Genomic DNA, 24,648 nt, shown 5'->3' on the forward strand with positions numbered 1-24,648 from the left:
TTGAGCAAGAAGCAACCTACTGTGGCCACTTTGAGTTGTGAGGCTGAGTACAGGGTAGTCTTCACAGCTACGGTTGAGTGTGTATGGCTCAGACGCCGTATGGCTGATTTGGGTGTTGGACAGGACACTGCCAACACTATCTACATTGATAGTCAGAGCACATTGGTAGTTGCGAGGAACCCAGTTTTTCATGCTCGCACAAAGCACATTGAGGTGCATTACCACTATGTCAGGGAGAGGCTCTCAGCAGGAGAGATCAGCTTGGGTTATGTGCCAACACAAGACAACCTTGTAGATCTTTTCACAAAGGCATTGTCTCGTGAGAATCTTGAAGCTTTCCGCAAAGCTTTGGGCATACTCCCCTTTGTGGACTGATCATGTCCTTAGGGCATGGCACTTCCCTTTACTCATGTGCCAGCTCTCGTTCACCGCATCACTCCAGGGGGGATTTGTTACCATATACATGTGGTAGTGATGTGTGTGAACACACTAGGACCGCCGGGGCATTTTTCCCCTCTTTAGGAGGTTTCTTCCCCCATGCATTGTATATACGCCCATCACTCTAGGGATATCTATCTTTCCATTGCACACTAAGTAACACACTCTCTATTGTGTGCCTTGAGCTTCCTTTGTCTTCTCCAAGCTGTGTGCGTTTCTCTGCAACCCTAATTCCAACAAATGAGCTTAAGATTTGACCACATGATCAAATCTTGGCCAAAGTTTCGAGAGCATGGCTCAAAAGAGATATTGAAGTACTACTACCTTGTGGAAGAAATTGGCCTTGAATAAAAGCTTGATTTGTCAATATGGCCAAATATTTACGACATTGGTGATTCCCAAATTAGCTATGTAGTCTCAAACTCGCTAATGTGGTGTTATGGGGTTGATGATCTATTAAGAGGCTCGCATTCTTCTTCTCAAAAACATCGCTATATTACTGATATATACATGGAAATGATTTATCTATTGACATGCTAGTTGGTGTTGCAAATATCAAGAAAGCTGGATGCTTTTTGGCCGTACGCATGAAGACCTTGAATCCAATATATATAGGGGGCAAGTTTCATGCGTGTCATCCCTTGAAGTGAGGGGACAACCATCAATGACTTCTACAGCTGCTAGATTAGACTTCTCCAGAAGTGGTATGTCTTTCTCTTTTGCAAATTCTCTGTCCATGAAGCATGCCATTGCACTTGAATTAGACGTCCCCAAAGTGAGGGGACGACCATCAATGACTTTTAAAATTGCTGGATTAGACTTCTCTACAAGTGGTATGTCTTGCTCTTTTGCGCTTGAACTCAGTCATGCTTCACAATCCATGTGCCTACATGGCATATGGATCTTGATTGGTACCATAAAACTTAAAGTGGATCAATGGGTAGAAAGAGAGATTCTTTTTCTTGGATTTTGTCCAACCATCCAATATCTACTGAGGTTGGACGTCCATGTTTCCCATAAATGTTGAGGCCGTTGCACCATGAACCTTCATCCTTCTCTTCCTTGGACACTGTTGAGCAATGTGCCCCCACACTCCGCAATACAAATACATAATCCATTAATGCATCACCTTTGCTTCTCCATGGCTGAGAGAGGTTGAATTTGTGTTGACTCAATTTTCATGGTCTCAATGCCTGATTCATGGCCCTCTTGAGGTGTGTAGCCTTCATGTGTCACTTTTGTTTCATACCACAATGGTGCCCCATTACCCCATTACATCTCTCTTGTCGCCTCAAATAGTTGGTTATCACATTTTATTGCTTGAGAGATGAACTCGCTTAATGTGTGAACCTTTGGAACAATCAATAAGAGATCTTTTACATCATTTTTTAATACCCATAAAAATTGGCTAATAAAATATTCTTTATTCCTGGTTAAATCACAAGTGCACTGCCAAAATTTGGATGCATAGACGGATGCAAGACTTGAACCTTGATAGAGATTTCTATGTTTGGTTTTAGCAACCCTTGCTCTATCAATATCCCCAAAGGTTGCAAAGAACTCTTGCAAAAAAGATTCAAAGTCATGGAGAAGAGGAGATTCTTTTTCAAGTAAGGGAGCAACCAAGAGAGAGTCGTACCTAAGAGGAGTGTGCCAATAAGGACTACTTGAGAGGCATCATCTAGTAACACTCTCACTGCACTGGAAAGAAGAGCCGCACTCGTTGAGAAAACCTCTAAACTTTGATCTGGTCCCATCAAATTTTTCAGGCAAGCTAACTTTCAGCTCCTTCTTATGTTGTTGAGAACTGTTGAATCTTGTGTGAGATCCCCAAACCACCAATACCAAAATTGGGATGGGGTCCTTGACAGGTTTCTAGGACTATTAAAAGTTAGAGTCTCTAGTAAGAAGGGTCCAGGGAATAGACCTTTACCTTTGACAATGGTTTGGGTCTATATCCCTAGAAGAAGACCTAGTCCTATCTCACAGTGGAAACGGGACAAAATCTTAAAAATCCAAAAGTGTTTCAACCCTATAACTTTCAAGATGTGAGGGCACAGATGTTGGTGAAATCCTCTTCCAATTGGAGAAGTTTTCTAAATGTCTTTAGTGTGTGGGGATGGATAGTTATCTAACTAATCACGTCCACCCGTCCATAATTGACAACCTTAGTCAATCCCCACTTACCATCCCACACTCACACATGATTCTTTTGTTTCCTAATTACTACCACATGTGTTTTAACATTTAAAATAATGGGTTCATTTTTAGATTTTCCGCACAGTAATTCATCAAGACAAGTCATGAAAGTCAGCATTAAAATTTTTCTTTTAGAAAACAAACATCTTTAGACTTAAGACAAGGTACAATCACTTATGATATATCTTGACAACCCTGACACGTACTCCACTTGTCTCAAGCACACCTATACATGGGCGAAAAAAATTACACCCTGCCTTATTTATAATCCGGGTGGAAATCCATCACCCAAAGTTTGGGGCGCCCGTACACCAACCAATTGCCCATACAACCAGGCGATTCTCCTAATATAAAAATGATATCCTAAGTAGTATCCACAAACATACACATGTAGGGGTTACAAACTCCACGTACATGGGGGAAACTAACTCATCCATGGCTGAAAAGCCATCATTACTCATCACCTAAAGTGAAAAAATTCCAAAGAATCAAAGGTATCTTGAGACAAGGTGTCTTAAGGATGACCAATAATTATTTCCTAAGTCAACCAATCTTAACCCAAACAATTACTTCCTAGTTTACAAACAAGTACATGTTGGTTTCTTGGAAGATGTCTTCCGTTTTCAACTAGTTTTTTACTTTTCCTAATTCCTTACTCCCTCTTTTACGTACTCAATGTTAATACTTAAAGAAAAAATTTAATTATTCAGAGTTAAACTATAATCAAGACCCACGTGGAACTGGTCAGGCATTTGCTGCAGTGATGGGGCCTGAATCCTCTCATCAGTAGGCCTACTACTAGGCCTACGTATGTAATGTTAATATTTAAAGAAAAAATTGAATTATTCAAAATTAAATTATAATGAAGACCCACCTGGACTGGTCGGGCATTTGTTGCACTGCTAGGGCCTGAATGCTCTCATCAGTAGACGTACTACTAGGCCCAACCTCGTCGTCGTGCGACACTCTAGCCCTCTTGGGAATACTACGCTGCTCATCAGATTGAGGGTTTTCTCGGGTCCTTTTTGGTGTCTTGACTTCTAGCCTTATAAAAAAAGATATCTATTTATTATGTAAAACATTCAAAAACTTGACTTTACCTTTGTATTCAATCTAATTCCTCTTTTTATCCCAACTAAGGTTAAATATGTAGTCCTAGATGGTAATTTCTTGATCTAGTAATTTCTTATTCTCTTATATAGGTAAAGATAATTTTACTTAACTTCCTTAAGAGTTTTGTAAGCTTCCTTAATCTCCTTATTAATTTTTGCATCTTTTTTCTAATCTTTCCTTCTTTATTTAGCCTGAAATTTGCTTATTTTTGGCTTAATATTTATAAGTTTCATTATCTTCTAAAGATTGAATTTCCCCAGCTTTTTATTAATGGTTTATACTTCCAGTAATAGTTCTAAGACCTTTTAACAACAATTTCTATTTATTATAATTAGATTTTAGCTTGAAATAGGGTTTTTAATCTATTATAATTACTTAAACTAATTAGCTAATCTTGATATAATTATCACGACTGGATAATGATGTTTTCTAATTTTGATAATTACCTTGTAATTATCCAAGTTTAGTTATCTAATTTTCTCTTTTAATTTATATTTAAAATCAACTTATTTTGGCTTAATTAAATAGCTAGATTAACTTTCTTATCATAAGCTAAATATCACGGCTTGCTTATGATGTTCACTAACTTTGATAAGTATCTAATAATTACCTAACTTAATTAGCTAATGTCCCCCTTTTATTGTCAGCTTAAATCAATCTGTTTTGGCTTGATTAAATAGCTAGATTAACTTTTTGATCATAAGTTAATTATCACAACTTACTAATGATGTTCACTAACTCTAATAATTATTTGATAGTTATCTAACTTGATTAGCTAATTTTTCTTTTTTATTTTTAGCTAAAATCAGTTTATGGTCATAAGCTAACTATCACCACTGATAATTATGTTTAATATCTCTGATAATTATGTTATAATTATCTAACTTAATTAGATAATTTTCCTCTTTTATTTTTAGCAAAAATTATATTTTCTGGCTTAATTAAATAACTAGATTAACTTTTTGCTAATGAGATAATTATCCCGTATTCTTAATATATTTTCCTGATGTTGATAATTATCTTCTGATTTATTAAGTTGTTTTACTAAGTTTCCCATTTGTTTTATAGCTAAAAACAACTGATTTCTATTTGAATAAATACAAGAATTAATAAAAACATTAAGATATAATTTTTCTAGCTTATTAATAGTATGATTTAGCTCTAATAATTAACTTAAATCTAATTAAGCTTTTTTAATATATGTTTGGCGGCTAAGTCAACAATGGCCAAACGGGCCAGTCAAAGATGCTATTTACTATTTTTAGTAAATGCTAACGAGGCCAGATGATGTGGACGCTAAGTAAAGATGAAGATGAAGCAAATACAAGCAACAGATACAGATAAGAGTTGGAATTGATGACTATCTATGGAGTTACGGTCACAATTGACGGTCCCTTAAGTTTTAGGATTTTCCATCAAATGACCGCAAATGCGGGTTGTAATTATGTTTTGGGCTCGTCAAGAGTTCCAAGTTGTAAACATTGAACTATATTTAGATCCTAGGCAGTGCAGATAGCAGATTAAGTGAGTTTGGCCATTTGGGTGCCTGGCCACTTCTAAAAATCCTAGAGAGTATATAACTCAAAAGACACAATGTAAAAGGGGATTCTTACTCACTTGAGATAAGTTTTGTGAAGAAGGAGATGGCTATGGAGTTCTTGAGCTTTCTACGCGCATGCATGGACGATTCGGCCTCATGACAATAGCTAAACTCTAACCTCTTCTCTCTCATTTGCTCATGGTGTAATCAATGCTTGATTAATCAAAGATTAGTGGTTGATTTGTTGATTAATCTCTCTCTTTTTTCATATTCCCTCTTGTTTAAGCATGCTACTAAGTGTGTGTAGGCTTGTGTAGAGTGTTGGTGCCCGGTGTGGTCATTCTATGCTATTCTATGCTCATTGTGTGCTTGATTAGAGTGGGATTAGTGATTGATTAGAGAGTAGTGTGTGACTAAGCTTGTGTGTGAGAGATTAGGCTGAATGGTAGAGTAAGTAGTGTGCTCACTCCTCGTAGCAACATCCTAACCGCTCCGTAGCTTTCTTTGTGTGTAGATTTCACCTTCTAATCCTCCATTTGGCACGCACAAGCCACTTGTGTGTTTCCATGCCCTAGCCGGATCCTACTCCTCGGATTGACATTATGTTGATGTCCTCCCTATGCTAGGATGACGTTCCAACATTGGCGCCGTTGCCGGGGAGTGATTGCCTAAGCTAGAGGTGCCATTGGTGTGATTAGGAGACACTAATTTCCCTAATTTTTTTGTTAATTTTGTTAGTTTTTAGATTAGGTGTGTTGATTAATTGAGTGGTTTTTAGTGTGATTAGTGCTTGGGTTAGCATTGATTATGCTTAGAAGATCACAAAACAACCCACACTCATCATTAGTTCTTGATTTTGATCACTAATTTTGACCATTAAATTCACTAATTTTCACTAATTTCCCCTAACTTTGATGCTAATTTCCCGTTGATTGGTAAGTGTTTTTTGTGCTACACACAAGTAGAAAGTGATTTGGGTGTATGGACAACATGCCTATGTGATCCACACACTCATATCCTACTCCATTTGTGCGCAAATCGTAGCCGAAATCACCTATTATTCACTAATTTCATTCACCAATTTTTCACTAATTATTTGGGCATTTTGCGAAGTGTTGATTTGTATTGATTATTTGATGCATTTCCATGATGATTATGTGTTTACATTCATGCTAAACGATGCTACACATTGATATTTTTGTTGGTTGTGTGTAGGTGATTTTACGGGATCGACACACACACACGCACACGCACACGCACACGCACACGCACACGCACACGCACACGCACACGCACACGCACACGCACACGCACACGCACACGCACACACACACACTAGTGTGTTGGGCACTAATCAAGTGCTTAATCGCTGAGTTTGTGGCTAATTAAGGTGCTGAAATTAATGCTAATTCTCTGATTTTAGGTGCAGGTTTGGTTCATAAACCAAGTACATTCGTAAAATGCAAAACTAGGTGCGGTTTATGCTCGCTTGAGTGTAGGCGGAAGTGCCTAATTTGGGATAATTTGGGGCTGTTTTGGAGTCCAATTTGCTCATGCGAAGCATATGATTTCTTATGGTTGTCAATGAGTTATGGTTATGCTTTTCTAATTCCGTTGTGACGCCGAAATGCTGCCGAAATTCGGTCAAATTTGGTTATGCATGCTTATGTGCATGATTTGATGCAAAAAGCGTGTTAATCATTGATTAAATTTGAGATTTGGATGCTCGAATTGATGTTTAATTGATGCAAAATGCTGTTTTGAGTGCGATTAGTCATCGTGCAAGAGAGGGTGATTTTTGTGTTTAGTTAAGCGCAGTTTTGATACGATTTGTGTACTTAAAGAATGATGTTTGTGCGATTTTGATTAAGTAAGTGATCAATTTTGGTGACTTGATTGCTTGACTGCGAATGTTTAGGTCGGTGGGCTGATCTAGAATTTTTGGGAATTTTCTGGTAATTTTTGACATTTGTTTTGGTAATTTTTGCTAATTTTTACTCAAATGTGCTAATTATGCTAAGAAAATTGATAAATCGCTTAATTCGGGTGGATTGTGGAGTGCTGGGGAAAATTTTTTTGTGTTTTTGCGTGTTAGTTTAAATTTTTTTACATTTTTAGGTTTTCTGTTTGATAAGATTTGATTTTTTTATTTATTATTTATATTTGTGTATTTTATTATTTTTCTATGATTTTTTATTTTTGTTGGTGTTTTGTGATTGTTTTGTGTTTTTTTTTAAATTATTTTGTGTGGTTTTTATATCATTAGTGTTTTCTAGTAATTTTATGCATGTTTTGATTTTTTTGTATGTTTTTTGAATTAGTTTGTGTGTTTTTTTATATTATTTGTGTTCATTGTTTGTAATTTTGTATGTGTTTTTTTTTATTTGAGTATTTTATTGATTTATTTTGTGACTTTTTGAATTTTCTGTGAGCCTTTTGGAATTGTTGTATTATTTTTGAAATTTTAAATGTAATTTTTGTATTTTCGTGTGTTTTTGTATTTGTTTTTTTGATTTATGTGTGTTTCTTTTTAATTTATTTGTGTGATTTTTTTTTGGTTTTTTTTAAATTTTTAAAAAAATAAAAAAATTATCCATATATATATATATATATACTCACCTGACAGAGTCTTCCTACGCGGTCGCCCACAGAGTCTTCCTACGCGCTCGCCCAAAAAGTCTTCCTATGCGCTGCTGGCCCGAGTCCTCCTACGCACGCATGCGACGCTCCCGAGTCCTCCTACGTTTTTTTTTCCACCCCGTTGATTGCACTGGGCTCACACAACGTGGCTTGCCTGACTTGGCCCACGAGGCACACAAGCCATTGATACCATTGTTGGCGCACACACACTACTCTGCAGTCTTTCTCACGGACCCCACCACGGCGCTTTGTCTCGTAGCTCACGACACACACACACCTCTGACCTCGCTGTGCACTTTTGTCATGTGGCAGCCGTAAAGCTTGGGCTCGTCAGCAATATCGTCGCTTGCTTTCACTGCTTCCCGCGTGCCTGGTTCGCTGGTCTCGCCACGGGCCTCGATTGGCCGCTACTCGCTCTCAGCATTGCAACCCTCACCACACTATCACGCACGCTCTCTCTCTGTCTTTCGCACACATCGTCTCTCTCTCTCTCTTGCTTTACTTGGCCCGCCGTGAGCAGCTCACCTCCCTTGCCCGCTATGAGCGCCTACACCCTCAGCACACGCGCACGCACTCGGTGAGGCATGAAAAAGCGCAAAAATACACACACACACACACACACACACACACTGGGGATTGACTGCTTTGGCTCTCTCTCATCTGAGTCCCAGTTTATGATTGCTCAAAACCCGATCCTGATCAGTTGATGCTCCTGCACCTGCCTCGGCCACTTTCAGCTCGCAATCTTCGCACTTGGCCCCTCCCATGATCCCATCACACGCAAACATGTCTCATGAGAGTGGCAAGGACTCCTCCAGAATTATGGCAAAATCCAGGCAATTCACATCTTTATGCCATTTTCGATGAAAACATTGGAAGTATGGATAATGACGATGGCCCAATGGCAACATCGACGTGGGTAGACTCCAATTACCATCATGGAGAAATTGCTACTTGCAAATTTCTTTACGGTGAAGCTACTTTCACAAGTGTAGGAAGTCTCATATGCATGACATGTATGATCATGTACACCACTCAGTAGCTGCGGACTCTCCCGACTCTCGCCCTGGCTGATTTCTATGAGCACAAGTGAGCACGTGGCCACAATTGAGACAAGGTGAAGCGTAGAGAGCATCACACTGAGAGTAATTGTGAGACCATATCTTGCAATTATGTGACCTTCTACATTGAGCATACCCTCATTGCACATAGAGCAGGTGAGATAGCTTGATGACTGGGATTGCCGATTATCCTAGAGATATCATTGACACGTCTGAGATCATTTTGACTCACTCTTTTGCGACATTGGATTTGAGCCATTAGTTAGTGAGCGCCATTGAGACATTGTTGAGTATTGAGATTCACATTGACATCACTAGACCTACGACATTGAGCACCTAGGAGAGGGGCTAGTGAGTCATTTATTGACGATATCGGCTTCATTTCTTATGAGAACTCTTGCAAGCCTGCAGGAATTCTAAATCGAAGTAAAGGACAAATATTGGGCAGACACTAAAATCAACCGAGTAAGTTGACCTAGAGCGAACACAAGTGCATGTGACTTTTGCATCATCGGAAAGCTGAAAATTGAACCGGATTTGGTCTTTGGGCCTTCAAATTGATCATTAAAAGACTGCTGATTCTAACCAGATTGAAATTATCATTCGGGAAGACCATTGGTCACTCACGGGAAGGTGTAAAAGCTAACTGCGGCCTAGTGTAAAATTGAGAGTTCATTCACAAATTTGGTACGGTAAGACCATACACAAGAAACCATGACTTTGTGATATCAAGACACAAGTGTCTACAGAGTTCTGAACTGGTCATTAGCTAGCAAATTAGTGCAAGTTGTGCATACTTCTCTTGTGCTAACTTGAGAGTCACCTTCGAGCTTAAGGCACAAGTGGGTCCGTCAAAAGTACATCAATATTTTTGCATTCATTGTGGAAAAAAGTTTGCCAGCTAAATAGAATTTTACAGATTGAGTGTTAAACTGAATAGAGGTTAGATCGACTCAAGAATTGCTACGAAGTGAGCAGTCGTTGTAGTACAGTGGTAAGTAACGTGCCAACTAGTGCTACAGCTATAGAGGTAAATCAGACCATCGCAGCTGACAGTCAGAGCAGTGATAACAGCTAAGCCTAGCAGAGAACTTTGAATCAGGAAAACCACTGGTCACCCGTGGGAGAGGCTAGAAAAAGGATACAAGTGCTCAGCAAGTCAGTGACAGGGATAAAATCAAAATGGAGCAGCATATGCAACAGCCACAATCAATGGAAATATTGGCAAAACAAAGTAGTTATGATGCATCTTCAAGCTCATTAATAATAGTCAAATCAGTTGGCATCAGGTTGGAGTTAAGAGGTCATTTCAAAGACTTTCCATGATACATGGATGATGCAGACAATCGCTATCTAAAGTCCAAGAAAAATGCTCTGAAAAGCCCGACAATACAGGTTGTGGAAGTAGACAAAGCTACCAACATGGCTAATTCGCAAAAGAACCTAATAGAAGATTGTTTAGGATCCGTGTACATGAAGCTCAAACCAGGCAGTGAGTTGGACATAATAAAATTGCATAGGCAAGATCTTCCAGAGGTTAGTAGTTGTCGAGTCACTGTGCACTTGATAAAGTCAAATTACAAGGACAAAAATTGTAGTAATCTCTATAGAGATATGGAGGGTAGATGGTACAGAACAGAAACACCTCAACAAGCAACGGAAGAGCCAGATCAATGCTTCATAGCTCATGAAGATGGTTCGAAGTTGGGTTACAAATATGTGTCGACAAGTGGTAATATTTACTGCTTGATAATGAGCTTACCTTTAGCTTCCAATGCAGATACAGTGGTAGCTCAGAACAGATAAATAACTGAAGATACGGGGCCTACTATAATCAATCTGCCAAAAATTGAAGACACAGTCAGCAGGAAGGAATTCCTTGAAGCCATGTGTAAACGAGAGTTGCCTTCAACCACTTCAAAAGTCAACAAGCAATCTGAACCAATAGCCCTTCATTGGATCCACGAAACAAGATGGAAAGATCCAATTTATGTCGATTCTGATGGACAAAGATGGGTTCAAGTCACGCGGGTAAGGACATTTTGCGAGTCAGTTCCTAGAACACTATGGGCAACGCGCATTGGGGACAGGAGCTATGATATAGATGGAAGATGCTATGAATTAGATCTTATTGTAGATAAATTCTCTGAAAGAGCTGCATCTTTCATCTCACCTTCAACTCCACAAGACCAAATTGAGCAACGGACACATGACGAAATGATATCTAACCAGGTAAATATTGGTCACACTGCCACTATTGCACAAAGTCAATCACTAGAAGATAGCAAAGTGCACTTTAAAATCTCTAGGCTTCCACTGACACATGATCAGACTTTGAATTTGTATAAGCACAATTCAACTCCTTTCATTTCACAGATGAGTGCCACAACACAACAGTCACAGGTACAAAACACTACACATGCACCACAAAATGTACCAACACAAACACATGTACAATCAATGGAAGAATCAACTATTGAGATAGCACGACTTCACAAAGACCTAACTCAATCAGCTGAGCTAGGTGACAAAGCTAAAATATCCACATGTGGCATAAGAAAGATGCCTCTTACAGTTAGGGAACACTCTCGGATGGGGGGAGTCCAATCTCCACCTCACTTACTGCAATCAGGACAACCCTATCAACTGCAAACAACAAAAGAGAGTTGCAATGCTCTCTTACAATTCAGTAGACAGCAAAAGCCAAATACAGGATCGAAGCGACAACAGAGTCCTAAAACTATACAAAAGCCACAGATAAAGGATCACATGTTCATAACATACATATAATTAAAGTTGGTCACAGAAGCAGGGGCGGAAACGACCATCTACCAGGGTTACAAATGGAAGCTATTACAAGCTTCTTGAGAATGCCACAGTCGAAAAGATAAGGGCAATCAGTCAAAGCCATCGTCAGTGTTGGTTTTCAAGTACCTACATGTCATGCTGATGACATATTTGATCAAAGATACTATGGGCAACAAATACCAACAATATTATGAACAGATACCTCGACCTAGTATAGAACAAATAGGAATAGATGTGCATTGCTATGGATGTGGCATTAATCATCTAATACCCAATTGCCCAGTAAAGATGCACTTAGATATGATGAAGCAGCAAAACCAAGACAGTATCAGACTGCAAGCAGCAGAATCATTAAAGCAAACGTCTCCAAGTCGAAAGTCGCTCGAAAGAAAGCATATCTTGTCAAAGGATACTAGAGACAAACTGAAGACTAAAATATTGGAGGTCAAAGAAGTCAATGATATTTCAATTGAAAATCAAGCTGCCAAAAAAGACCAGCTGCAACAGATATTCAACTTGGAATTTTTCAGGCCTGAAGTCGAAAGATCCGACAAGGATGCAAAGGACGATCCAATGTCAGAGGAAGTGGATGAAGAAATTATCTGTGATCCAGAACCAGAGCAGGTACGGGAAGTCAAGGACTTGCCACTGAAGATTTCATCAAGTAGAAATGTGGAATCAAAGATTCTACATAATAATGCTAATAGCACAGATAGTTCATCGCTCAAGGATGTACCCAAGAATTCAACAGAAGCAGAGATCAAGTATCAAAGCCAAGAAAAAGACATCTCAATGTGTTCAAATGATGGCAAGAATCAAAAAGCAGAGCCGGTCATAAAGTCAGATACTAATATTGTCTCGCCAGTGGAAAATGCCAAAGAGCCAAAGGTGACACAAATCATCATTAACTTGAACAATCAGAAGCAAATGGTGCATCAAGCACATGGAGCCTATCAAAAGATAAACAAAGAGATCAATAAAGAGCAATGTGAACCAAAGGCCACGGTAAGCATTGCATCTGAAGAAAAGAGTCAACTTACTTCTGTCCAGCTAGCAGAAGAAATTAAAGACTCAAACAGTTGTTCAAAAATAGAGGCACAAAAGATGGTTCAAGTCATTTTAAATGAAGAAATAACCAAAGCATGTCATCAACAAGAGAAGGTACAAACATCCCAAGTAATTACATCTCGACGTTTATCAGCAGAAGACAAGGGAAAAGCAAAAGTCCAAGGAGGCTTAACCTCTTCCTCTGAAGAACAAAAGTCCAGCAAGGAGGTCACAAATGCAGTTAAACAATCAAAGCAGACAGTAGTGGCTTCAACACCCCAGGGAAACCAAGACCAACAACCTTGCCAAGAGTATAAAAATTTCTTTCAGCCAAAATACCCAACTCAGAGTAAACAAAGACACAAGCAGCAAATCAAAACCTATGTTGCAGCCAATGACATCAATGTCAAAGATCCAGTTTGGGTAAATGATCCTAGTCCAAACAATTCAGGTAAACAAATGGGATGGATTGCCTCCCAGTACAACTTAGAAGCGCAAGGCTACTACAGAGGTCAACCAAATGTTTGGTTACCTAAACCAAAGATATCAGGCTACAAAGTAGCAAATGGCTTCAAACCAAAACAAAAAACAGGAAAATCAAGATCAATTTCAACTCAAAAGAGGAGATCGAACAACAGGGCTAGAAACATGTTCAAAAACGCTTCTCAATCTAGAAGGCCTACATATCTTCAAGGGAATTTACCAACCGTGAGTCCCAAAAAGTACAAGGAACAGATATAGTTGAATTCGAAAGTACAAACAAAAATATTTGTTCCATCAAATATACTTCAAGCGCAGGGATATTACAAAGGACAAAAACAAATCTAGCTACCCAAGGCACCAAGACCAGATTTTACACAACTTGAATATACTTACAGCTACAAACACCGACAAATCAAGGATTCAGGTCCAAAATGTCAATATGTTGTCTGTAAAAATAAGCCAACAACAAATAGCAGATACGTATGGGTGCCAAAGCAGACAAACGAGCAAGAGAAGATTAAAGTCATCTCCAACTTCCAACAAAATGAAACTAGCCAATCTTATCAGACAATGGACCAAAAGTTACAACAAGCAATTTTGACAACCAAGGTCACCCAGGTATGACAGAAAAAACCTACTTTGCCAATACGGTCATTTAATAACCCTCTTTTTGAGGATCTGAGTCAAGTCAAGTCAAAAAAAAAAGAAAAAAAGAAGAAAAGAAAAAAAAGTCAAGAGTCGGGCAGCTGAGCCGATAAATGAGAAAAGCGTTAGACCTAAGCTTCAAGTCCTAATATTTTTCTGTGGTCTATGAGTCTAGCTAATTAGGTTACAGCTCAAGCTGGAAGAGTGGAGCTTCATAATATCAAGTCGCTCATTCTAAATAGGCAGCAGCAAAACAACTCCAGACTCAAGGCAAAACTTCGACCCTTTTCAAGGGATAGAAGGCTTAAACAATTCACTTTCACGTTATTTATATAAGCCCACTCAATTCAGTCCCTAAACACCCATCATTGTATATTCCCATAATAAGATCACATACCTTTGGGCACGTTTTCCCATGAGGTTTTTCCCCATTGGTCATCCAGGGTTTCCAGACCCTGAAGCACTATACATAGCCTTTTATTTCTCTTTATTCCCATAATAAATCAAGCCAATTGCTTTTACTTGAACCCAAATGCCTAATCTCATATTCACCAACACGTCAACCCAACAGCTTACAGCTCTTCAGAACAACATTAACCACCAATTTCAAATCTCTCCAGTGCAAGCCAACCCGACAGCACACGAGGATGTGCACTGAAATCGGATGGGGGGAATGTTTGGCGGCTAAGTCAACAATGGCCAAACGGGCCAGTCAAAGATGCTATTTACTATTTTTAGTAAATGCTAACGAGGCCAGATGATGCAGACGCTAAGTAAAGATGAAGATGAAGAAAATACAAGCAACAGATACAGATAAGAGTTGGAATTGATGACTATCTATGGAGTTATGGTCACAATTGACGGTCCCTTAAGTTTTCGGATTTTCCGTCAAATGACTGCAAATGCGGTTGTAATTATGTTTTGGGCTCGTCAAGAGTTCCAAGTTGTAAACATTGAGCTATATTTAGATCCTAGGCAGTGCAGATAGCAGATTAAGTGAGTTTGGCCATTTGGGTGCCCGGCCACTTCTAAAAAGCCTAGAGAGTATATAACTCAAAAGACACAATGTGAAAGGGGATTCTTACTCACTTGAGATAGCTTTGTGAAGAAGGAGATGGCTATGGAGTTCTTGAGCTACGTGCGTGCATGGACGATTCGGCCTCATGCCAATAGCTAAACTCTAACCTCTTCTCTCTCATTTGCTCATGGTGTAATCAATGCTTGATTAATCAAATATTAGTGGCTGATTTGTTGATTAATCTCTCTCTTTTTTCATATTCACTCTTGTTTAAGAATGCTACTAAGTGTGTGTAGGCTTGTGTAGAGTGTTGGTGCCCGGTGTGGTCATTCTATGCTATTCTATGCTCATTGTGTGCTTGATTAGAGTGGGATTAGTGATTGATTAGAGAGTAGTGTGTGATTAAGCTTGTGTGTGAGAGATTAGGCCGAATGGTAGAGTAAGTAGTGTGCTCACTCCTCGTAGCAACATCTTAACCACTCCGTAGCTTTCTTTGTGTGTAGGTTTCACCTTCTAATCCTCCATTTGGCACGCACAAGCCACTTGTGTGTTTCCATGCCCTAGCCGGATCCTACTCCTCGGATTGACGTTATGTTGATGTCCTCCCTATGCTAGGATGACTTTCCAACAATATACTTTTTATTAATCAATATCAAAATTAATTAATTTTAGCCCTAATTAAGGTTAATAATTAAGTACATTATTAATCTTTATTAAGGTTAAGTAATCAACATATAAATACAATATAATAGAGTGTTTAATAATAGAGAATAATCGAATACTATCTAATCAATAGATTAATTCAAATAATTAGATATAAATTACTACTTAATGGAGATTAGCATAATTACCTTGCTTAATCACTTGGATTTTTCTCTCTTAGTAAACACTATGAAGTATCTCTCTCGCACGAGAGATTTTTTGGCTAGGACTCCGAGTCTAAGTGAAATGAGAAGCTTAGGGTCTTATTTATAGATTTTTTTAACACTCATAGGCTCTCTTGAGCTGAATCTAGCAGTTACTTGTAGCTCAAGCAACCTCCATCCTCAAGAAGACGTTCCCTACTACTAAAACAGTCCCTGGCAAGTCCAGATACTCTCTCCTAGTACATGCCTACTCTAAAAATCAAGCTTGCTAAAGAACTCCCACTTCATTTGAGGCATGTCTAAGGGTTGCAGGGTGAAAGCATGTTAACGTGTTGCGCTTTATGTGCTAGTTAGCATTTTCAAGTTAGCACATCTTTAAAAAGTTGGGTGTTTGGTAAAATTTTGACAAAAAATATCAAAATTTATCAGAGGTTGTACATTTCGATTCCTTGCTTCAAGAGCTTTCTACCGATATATCATACGTCATAGATCTTGGAGATGTACCTCATGTTATTGTACTAGTTAACATGTGTCAAAATTGTGCTAGTTAGCATTGCCCGGGACATGAAAAAGTGTGATATTTTAACATATTTTCACCCTGCAGCTTTCTTGGCATCATCACTCGTTCAACCCTGTTTCTTTGATAAGAGGGGCATTGTCTGATGTATCAAAGTACATCCCTCTTCATTCGGGTCCAAAAGTATATTTTCCTCAAGGTATCAAGATTTTTTGCATATCCCAGGTGTCCTGATACTAGGATATCATGACCTTCATAAAGAATTATCTGCTTTAGAGAGGTATCCTTAAGAATGTAAAGTCATGTCTGTAGTAAAGAAGTCCATCCTCCATAGAATGGCCCTTAACTAGGCCTTTTTATGTTTTTGTTGCATCTTCCTGGCTGAGAGTTTGAATGATTTGAAGATAGGATTCATCTTTTTGTGAGCATTCCCTCACCTTATCCAATATTGGATTGTTGGCCATGGAGATGGCTCCAAGGAAGGCTTTTTTGCTAAGGACATTGGCAACCACATTTTCCTTGCCGGGTATGTATTTTATTTGGAGGTTGTATTCATGAAGAAGTTCTATCCCGCGTCTTTGTCTCATGTTAAGAATTGCTTGGTAAAAAATCCATTTTAGACTCTGGTGATCAATGATCAGCTGAAATTGGCATCCCAATAGATAATGTCTCCATAACTTAAGGGCATGAATGAAAACTAATAATTCCATGTCATGAGTTGGATAGTTCAACTCATGAAGCCTTAATTGTTTGGAGGTGTAGGCAACTGGGCGGCCTTCCTGTGTTAAGACTCCTCTTGTAGCGAGTCCACTTGCATCTGTTACCACCTCAAAATCTTGAGTAAAATCCGGTAGTTTGAGCACGGGAGCAAAGGTGAGATATTGTTTGAGTTGTTGGAAACAATATTCTTGTTCTCTCTCCCATGTAAGCTTGAAGGATTTCTTGAGTAGCTAAGTCAAGGGTGCAACAATGAGTGCATAATCTTTGATGAATATTCTATACCATCATGTAATACCTAGAAACCATCAAAATTTCACTGATAGTTTTGGGTTGTGGCCATTCTATTATGTCCTTAACCTTGGTAGGATCCATTGAGATCCCCTTTGAAGATATGATAAATCCAAAACATTTGACTTCAGGAGTGCAAAAGACACATTTGCTCATCTTGACATATAGTTGATGTTGTTAAAGAATACTCAAGACCTTGCATACCTGTTCCTCATGATCCTTAGCATCTTTAGAATATACCAATATATCATCAAAGAATACCAGAACAAAATCATCCAGGTATTCTCAAAATATATCCTGCATGAGCCGATTAGAAGTTGTTGGTCCATTTGTAAGGCCAAATGCATGACTATGAACTCATAGTGCCCATATCGAGTGTTGAATGCAGTCTTGTATATATCTGCTTCTTTGATCCGAATTTGATGATATCGTGACCTGAGATCAATTTTTGTGAACATTTTGTCCCCGTGCAATCTATCCAGAAGTTTTATATGCAAGGGATAGGTTTTTTTTTTTTTACCGGATACTTGATTAAGGCCTCGATAATCTATGTAGAGGCGTAAGGATCCATCCTTCTCTTTTTGAATGGAAACAAGTGCTCCCCATGGAGGAATACTTGATCGGATGAACCCTTGCTCGACTAGTTGTTGAAGCTGTTCTTTAAGTTCTATGGCTTTAGGTAGAGACATCTTGTAAGGTCTTTTGAAAATAGTTTCACTACCCGGAAATGTTTCTATCGCATAATCTATGTCCTTGGGGGAGGTAAATTTGAGAGGTCCTCTAGAAACACTTTTGAAAATTTCTTAAGCCACTCCAAAAGCTGGTTGGACTATGAATCTTAAGCTTTGTTTAATTTGACCATGAAGATTTGTTTTCCAGTACGTAGACCCTTAGAAAGTCTATGAGCCTTAACTAGATGGGATTTCAGTTTCCCATTGCATCCTTGAACAAAAATTTCCTCCCCTAGCTCATCCTAAAGGATAAAATACCCTCGTCACAGGAATGTGATCTTGATTTTTTATTAGCCAATCCAGTCCCAAGATATCATTGTAGATTTCAATCAGTAGGATGCGAAAGTAAGATGAGGTGGAAACTCCTACTAGTTCAAATTCTACTTTCTCGGTTGTATATTGAGAAATGAACTTCTTTTCCGTTTGCTTATTTTACTACCATTTTTTTGACTAGGTATTGATTCAACTTAAGTTTCCTTAGACATTTTGGATAAAGAAAAGAATGAGTGCTACCACAATCTATAAGTAATTCAAACTTTTCACCTTGTTGGTTTGAAGTAGTTTCAATGACCACATATTGCTGGCGTGCTCCAAGATTGTCAATTGCAGCAAACATGGTTTCTCTTTCATCTTCCTTGCTCATTAGAGTAGGCTCTCCTACTGTCGCATAAGCTTAGGCTCCTCTTCCTCTTCCTATGCCATGTCCTCCATTTCTTCCTCCTCTTTGTAAGTTACCCTGGTTGTCTTGAGGTTGGTAGTTAGGCCTAGTCGTAGCTCTAGGGTCCAAATCTTGGGGAAAGTTGCATTTATAGTGTTCCATTTGACCGCATCCATAACATCTTACATCAGGGAATGTTTGATTCATAGTCACTACATCAGTTATTGTACGTCATTGACTTCCTTGGTTAAAATTTCCTCTAGTTCTTCATCTATAATTTTTATAGTTATGATAGTTTCTGGTTGGGTTGTTTCCTTCAGCTGCAAGAGGGATTTGGACCTAAGAAGGGCATCTTGAATTGATATAGGTCTCATGGCTTCGAGACATGCATGTACTTAGGGGCTTGTTGAGACCTTGACATAATCGAGCAATTTGTTGCTCCATGGTCATCTGAGGAGCATAACGTTGTAAAGACGCAAACTTTGTATAGTAATCCTCCATTGAAAGTCCTAGCTGGTGTAGACTAAAGAGTTCATTCATCTTAATGGCTTGGTGAGCAGGAGGAAGATAACGTTCTATGATGGCCTGTTTCATCTTCTCCCAAGTTGGGTTACTGGTAGGATTATCTCTGCAGTGTTGTTTCTACCATAGCTTGGCATCTTTGCTGAGATGGAACATATCCAACATTGTTTGGTTTTCCTGAGTAGTTCCTCTGGTTATGAAATAATCATCCATAGCCTCTAACCATGCTTCTGCATCCCGCTCTAGATTGGGCCCTTCTCCCCTGAAGACAGGGAGCTGGACCTGCTTTAATAGTAATTTCTTTTCTTGTGTAATAGTGTAGAGGCTATTTAGGTGAGGGTTACCCTGGGATTAACTTAGGGAGTTTATTGTTATTTAAATTTTTCTCTACTTTATTTGTATTTCAAAAAATTTAGCACTTCATTCACATTGCAATGATCAAACAGTAAATCCACTAGTCTTTATTCCAATAAGCATGACATACAGTATTCCAGGAAAACTCATGGTATATACAATGACTGATACAAGAAAACTAATCTGTACAAGGATAAAATCACTTCTATATAAAAAGCCTATGCACCATGGGTGGGTCAGATACAGGATCACAAAATAAAACATCTCTTGGCCCTCTAAAGCTAGGACCTAAAACCATTACCTGGTCGATGAAATATTCTCATGTTCATGGAAAATCAGAACTATAGACCTAGGGGATACCCTCCTAGAATAGGACAAACAAGTCAGTTAAGACTCCTAAATAATTTTGGAAAACAAGAAAGGACAAGATGAAAGCCAAAAGGGAGCCATTAGATGCAATTTCCTTGGCTTATTAAGCTAGGCTAAAACCCAATCCAACCCAAGAGCATAGATGGTTAACGTATCGTCATCCCATATATGAAAAAGAGAGGTTGCAGATGTGCAAGGAGCTCATCCAAGCGGCCCAAGATCTTATGGAACCACATGTCCCGTATGCTCCAAAAATTGAGGTGTTGATTAGCAAAAGAATCCAAGAGATGAACAATCGAGGCCTCAAAAACAAAGACCAAAAAGAGTCAATAATTGAGACACCATTAGATACGAGGAAAGTAGTGAATACCACATATGGGTTGAGCTCACAAGAAGTTATGCCAATTCCAAAAGTAGAAGAACCATGGCCATAGGATTTGTGAAAGGATATTAGAAATAAAAAAGATGGAAGTGTGACCCTTGAGTTAGCCCCTATCACTGAGATCAATCTAGACCATGAATTCTACCTCGGCGATATCCGATCACTATATGGTGATGCAGGCATAGAGATGTTAGAAGACATCAAACTTAAGTCTTTAAAAATTTTACCTTCATTCATCGACAATCGTGAAACAAGATCAAAAATTAGAAAAGTACCATCTCATTGGAAATCTAATCCTAAGATGATGGACACTAAAACTCTTCATGTGTTGATGTCAACTCCTATCCATTGTACACTAACTCTATTCAAGCTATTGCAAATAAGATCTCATATTTGGGAAGAAGTGGGATTTTTTTTTTACAAATAGGGTTGATGATTCCGCAACCAATCATTTCTCCAAAAACATTAAGCAACCAAACACCAGAATAGACTAGAGCAGAGCCTGTACTAGTAAATAAGGTGGGAGACTATTGCGAGGGAGAAGAAGGGAACACTACCTTATTTGTGGAATACAAAGGAGTAAAAACAGTTTCAATATTAAACAGTGGGGCCGGAATTGTCATGGCAACCAAGGGGATGTGAGAAAAATGGGAAAAGCTTGCTCTAAGGAAAACCCGAATGAAACTACAACTAGCAGATGGATACATGGAGAGACCAATCGGCATATTAGAACAAATCATTGTATCCTCTTGTGGAATTTCATATGAATACACCTTTTCTATAATGAATTTTGATAAGAGCAGCAATTTTGATATCATATTGAGAAGACCATTCATGTCAGCTCAAAATGGTACAAGACTGAGGCTATGACTGAAGAATCCCAATCTTCGAGCGAGCACCGAGCAAACAAATACAAAGACATTGAAAACATTTAGACACATATTTGTTGATGACCAATAGTTTCCAAAGAAAACCCAAAGGATTCATATAGCGAGCAAATCCGAGTGAGCACTAAATCGAGCAAAGACATTGAAAATATTTAGACACATATTTGTTGATGACCAATAGTTTCCAAGGAAATAAATTGGTAGTTTACCGTGCCTCTGACGAGGTAAACCCATATGATTTAGAACTATGTTGTCGTATAAGGTAAAGCCAATATATTCAAAACCATGAACTCTCTTACCACTCTCTTACCACGGTTGTTGGTAGTGAATGCAAAGACAGTGTAGACATTCAAACACAGTGCTATTGATGACCTATAATTTTTAAGAAAATATAGTCGCGAGCATACTAAGTAACTAAACTCACGCAATTCCTTACAAGGTAAAGCCAAAAGATGCAAAAATTGTCAACTCCTAGGATAGAAGCTGATAGTAAATCCAAATGCCAACAAAAAACGACCACAATATACTAAATACATGGAAAGTTTATGTGTTTGAAGCCTTATATGTTCGATGTATCCCAAAAATTCAAAATTGCAACCTAAAAACACCTAAGATGGTGATTGATAGTTAACGTAAATGCCCACAAAAAACTACTGCAACGACCAAATTTGAGTGAGCACTAAATCGAGCAAAGACATTGAAAATATTTAGACACATATTTGTTGATGACCAATAGTTTCCAAGGAAATAAATTAATAGTTTACCGTGCCTCTTATGAGGTAAACCCATATGATTTAGAACTGTGTTGTCGTACAAGGTAAAGCCAATATATTCAAAACCATGAACTCCCTTACCACGATTGTTGGTAAGGAATGCAAAAACAATGTAGACATTTAAACACATTGCTATTGACGACCTATAATTTTTAACAAAATATAGTCGAGAGCATACTAAGGAATTGAACTCACGCAATTCCTTACAAGGCAAAGCCAAAAGATGCAAAAATTATCAACTCCCAAGATAGAAGCTGGTAGTAAATCCAAATGCCAACAAAAAAAGACAACAATATATTAAATACATGGAAAGTTTATGTGTTCAAAGCCTTACGTTCAACATTTCCCAAAAATTTCAAAATTGCAACCTAAAAACTCCTAGGATGGTGATTGATAGTTAACGTAAATGCCCACAAAAAACTACTGCAACGGTGTGTAGTATATAATTTGAACATCATGTTGTGTAAGTATCCTAAGGACGCACAGCTGCCCTAGTGCCCCCCAGAGCCTGAAAAATTTCTACCTTGGATAAAGCAGCCTGGGGCATGAACTCATGGGCATGTGAGTCTAACCCAAGAATATGAAGAAATACATAGTACATGTGTCTGCACGGCACGTAGGTCTGTTTTTTTTATTCTCTCTTTTGGAAGTCCTCGCATGTGCATCGTGGAAAATCAGAGATTGTCACTGAGTATGTTATCCCCTTTGCCTTGGACCCCTCTGTAATGACATAGAAAACATGTGTTTCATTGCACACAATAATCACTTCTTTCACCAATTTTGCTTCAAGTGTGCTCCCCAAAGCAATCCTTGTATGAAAATCTTTTGACAGCTTTGATCTCCACTTAACAATCTTCCCATCCCTATACCTAGGATGGAAGGCACTGGGAACGCTATTTCTTGATCGCAAACCACTACCTAAATTGGTAGCTTTTGTTGTCGATTGAAGGACAAATCCATTTGCTTGCAAGTGCTCCACCTCAACCGGCAACAATTGTGTTGCCTGCGCTACAGGCCAAACACCTAGTGCTGGCCCTGGAGCCCCTACAATCATTTCATGTATCCACCATGTATGCATGTTATTGGAGTTGCAAAACCACACAAAACCTTCCACTAAACCACCTGGATTTGAACCAGAGGCAGGATACTTTCTGCGTCCCCAAAATCATGGAGCAGCAGTTCCACGTGTGACATCGTCATTTACTTCATTGATGTATCGTGCACATCTAATACTTTGATTATCAACCATCCCAAAGAAAGTCGTCTTTCGACCAGGCTCAGTTCTTCTTATAGCCCAAAGTGTCTTTGGAACATTAACCTCGTGCCAATATTTGCCAACTCCACAGCTAGTCTCTGGATGCACATTTGGCCCTACAACCGGCTCTGTAACTGTCACAAATTCTGGTCTATGATTGTCTTCATCAAGTAGCTCATCTGCATCAACAAATGTTGGTCGCTTCTTCTTAACACTCTTCTCTCGCAAGGGAGCTCTATTCATTTTAGGGCTTTGAAAACCCATCTCAGACATTGAAGAGCGTGTCAAGTCAATGCGGGATTTGGAAGCTGACGTTGTTGATGATCGGCCCAAAAATCGCTTTGCGAGATCATCAATCCCAGGACCAGTAACAGACCTAACACCTTTTAGATAAGCATTGTATTTGATGCTTTGTAGCACTGCCATTTCCATGTCTGCACCAAGTGCCTCATACAAGCTAATTTTCTCTTTGTAACAAATAGATGCACTCATGCTTGCATGCTTAACCTCAGACAAGTTTGTTGTGGGCACAAAAATTCCAGACTCATCCTGTGTTACAAATATCCCTCCCCAATGTTGTACTCTTACATCCCACCAAGCCATCCAAGTCTCTAAAAAAGCCATCTCTCCATCAACAACATGCCCTGCCTTCCAAAATTGGCGTAGATCTTCTTTACAAATGTCTGCTTGATTCTTAGATGGTGCACTCTGCCATTTTCGGCACAAGATTTTGTGATCCTCTTGTGAAGATGGACGGATACATTTCACTGCATGTCGAATCATGGACTGCTCCCAATGAAAGCCACATGATCGTTCTTTGGAAGGTATTTTTGTTTTTGCCCCACAAAAGTAAACAGTCCGAATAGCAACCCAATTTGCATTTGCTTCATCTGCCATAAACCCTCTGAATTCTGGCTTTTCATATCCTTGATCTTGCACCACTTTATTTAACATTTTCCAAAACTCTATTTGAGCAAATTTATTTTCAACAGTGAATTCACAGGTGGCAATTGTCATTAATTCACGCACAAATGGGTCGTAGACATGAGCAGACATTGTTGGCCACCCTTGAACACGGTGCACGTGATCAAAGTGAGCCCACGTTTTCTCTAAAGTTCCTCCTGGACGCATCTTATTCACCAAGTCAACTCCACTCCCTGGACCTATGATCGACATTTTGAACACATGTGGCTGCTCTGAACCTCCAAGCTGTCCAGGAAAAAGTACACTATGAATGAAATGATACCTACACCTTCTATTGAGGTCTAGGACATCTTCCAAACCTTTTTCACTGAAATGCTTTGACCTCTTGGAAATCTCTAAGCTCCTCTCTA

This window comes from Adiantum capillus-veneris, chromosome 13, assembly GCF_014529385.1.
Source record: "Adiantum capillus-veneris isolate H3 chromosome 13, ASM1452938v2, whole genome shotgun sequence".
Taxonomy (NCBI): Eukaryota; Viridiplantae; Streptophyta; class Polypodiopsida; order Polypodiales; family Pteridaceae; genus Adiantum; species Adiantum capillus-veneris.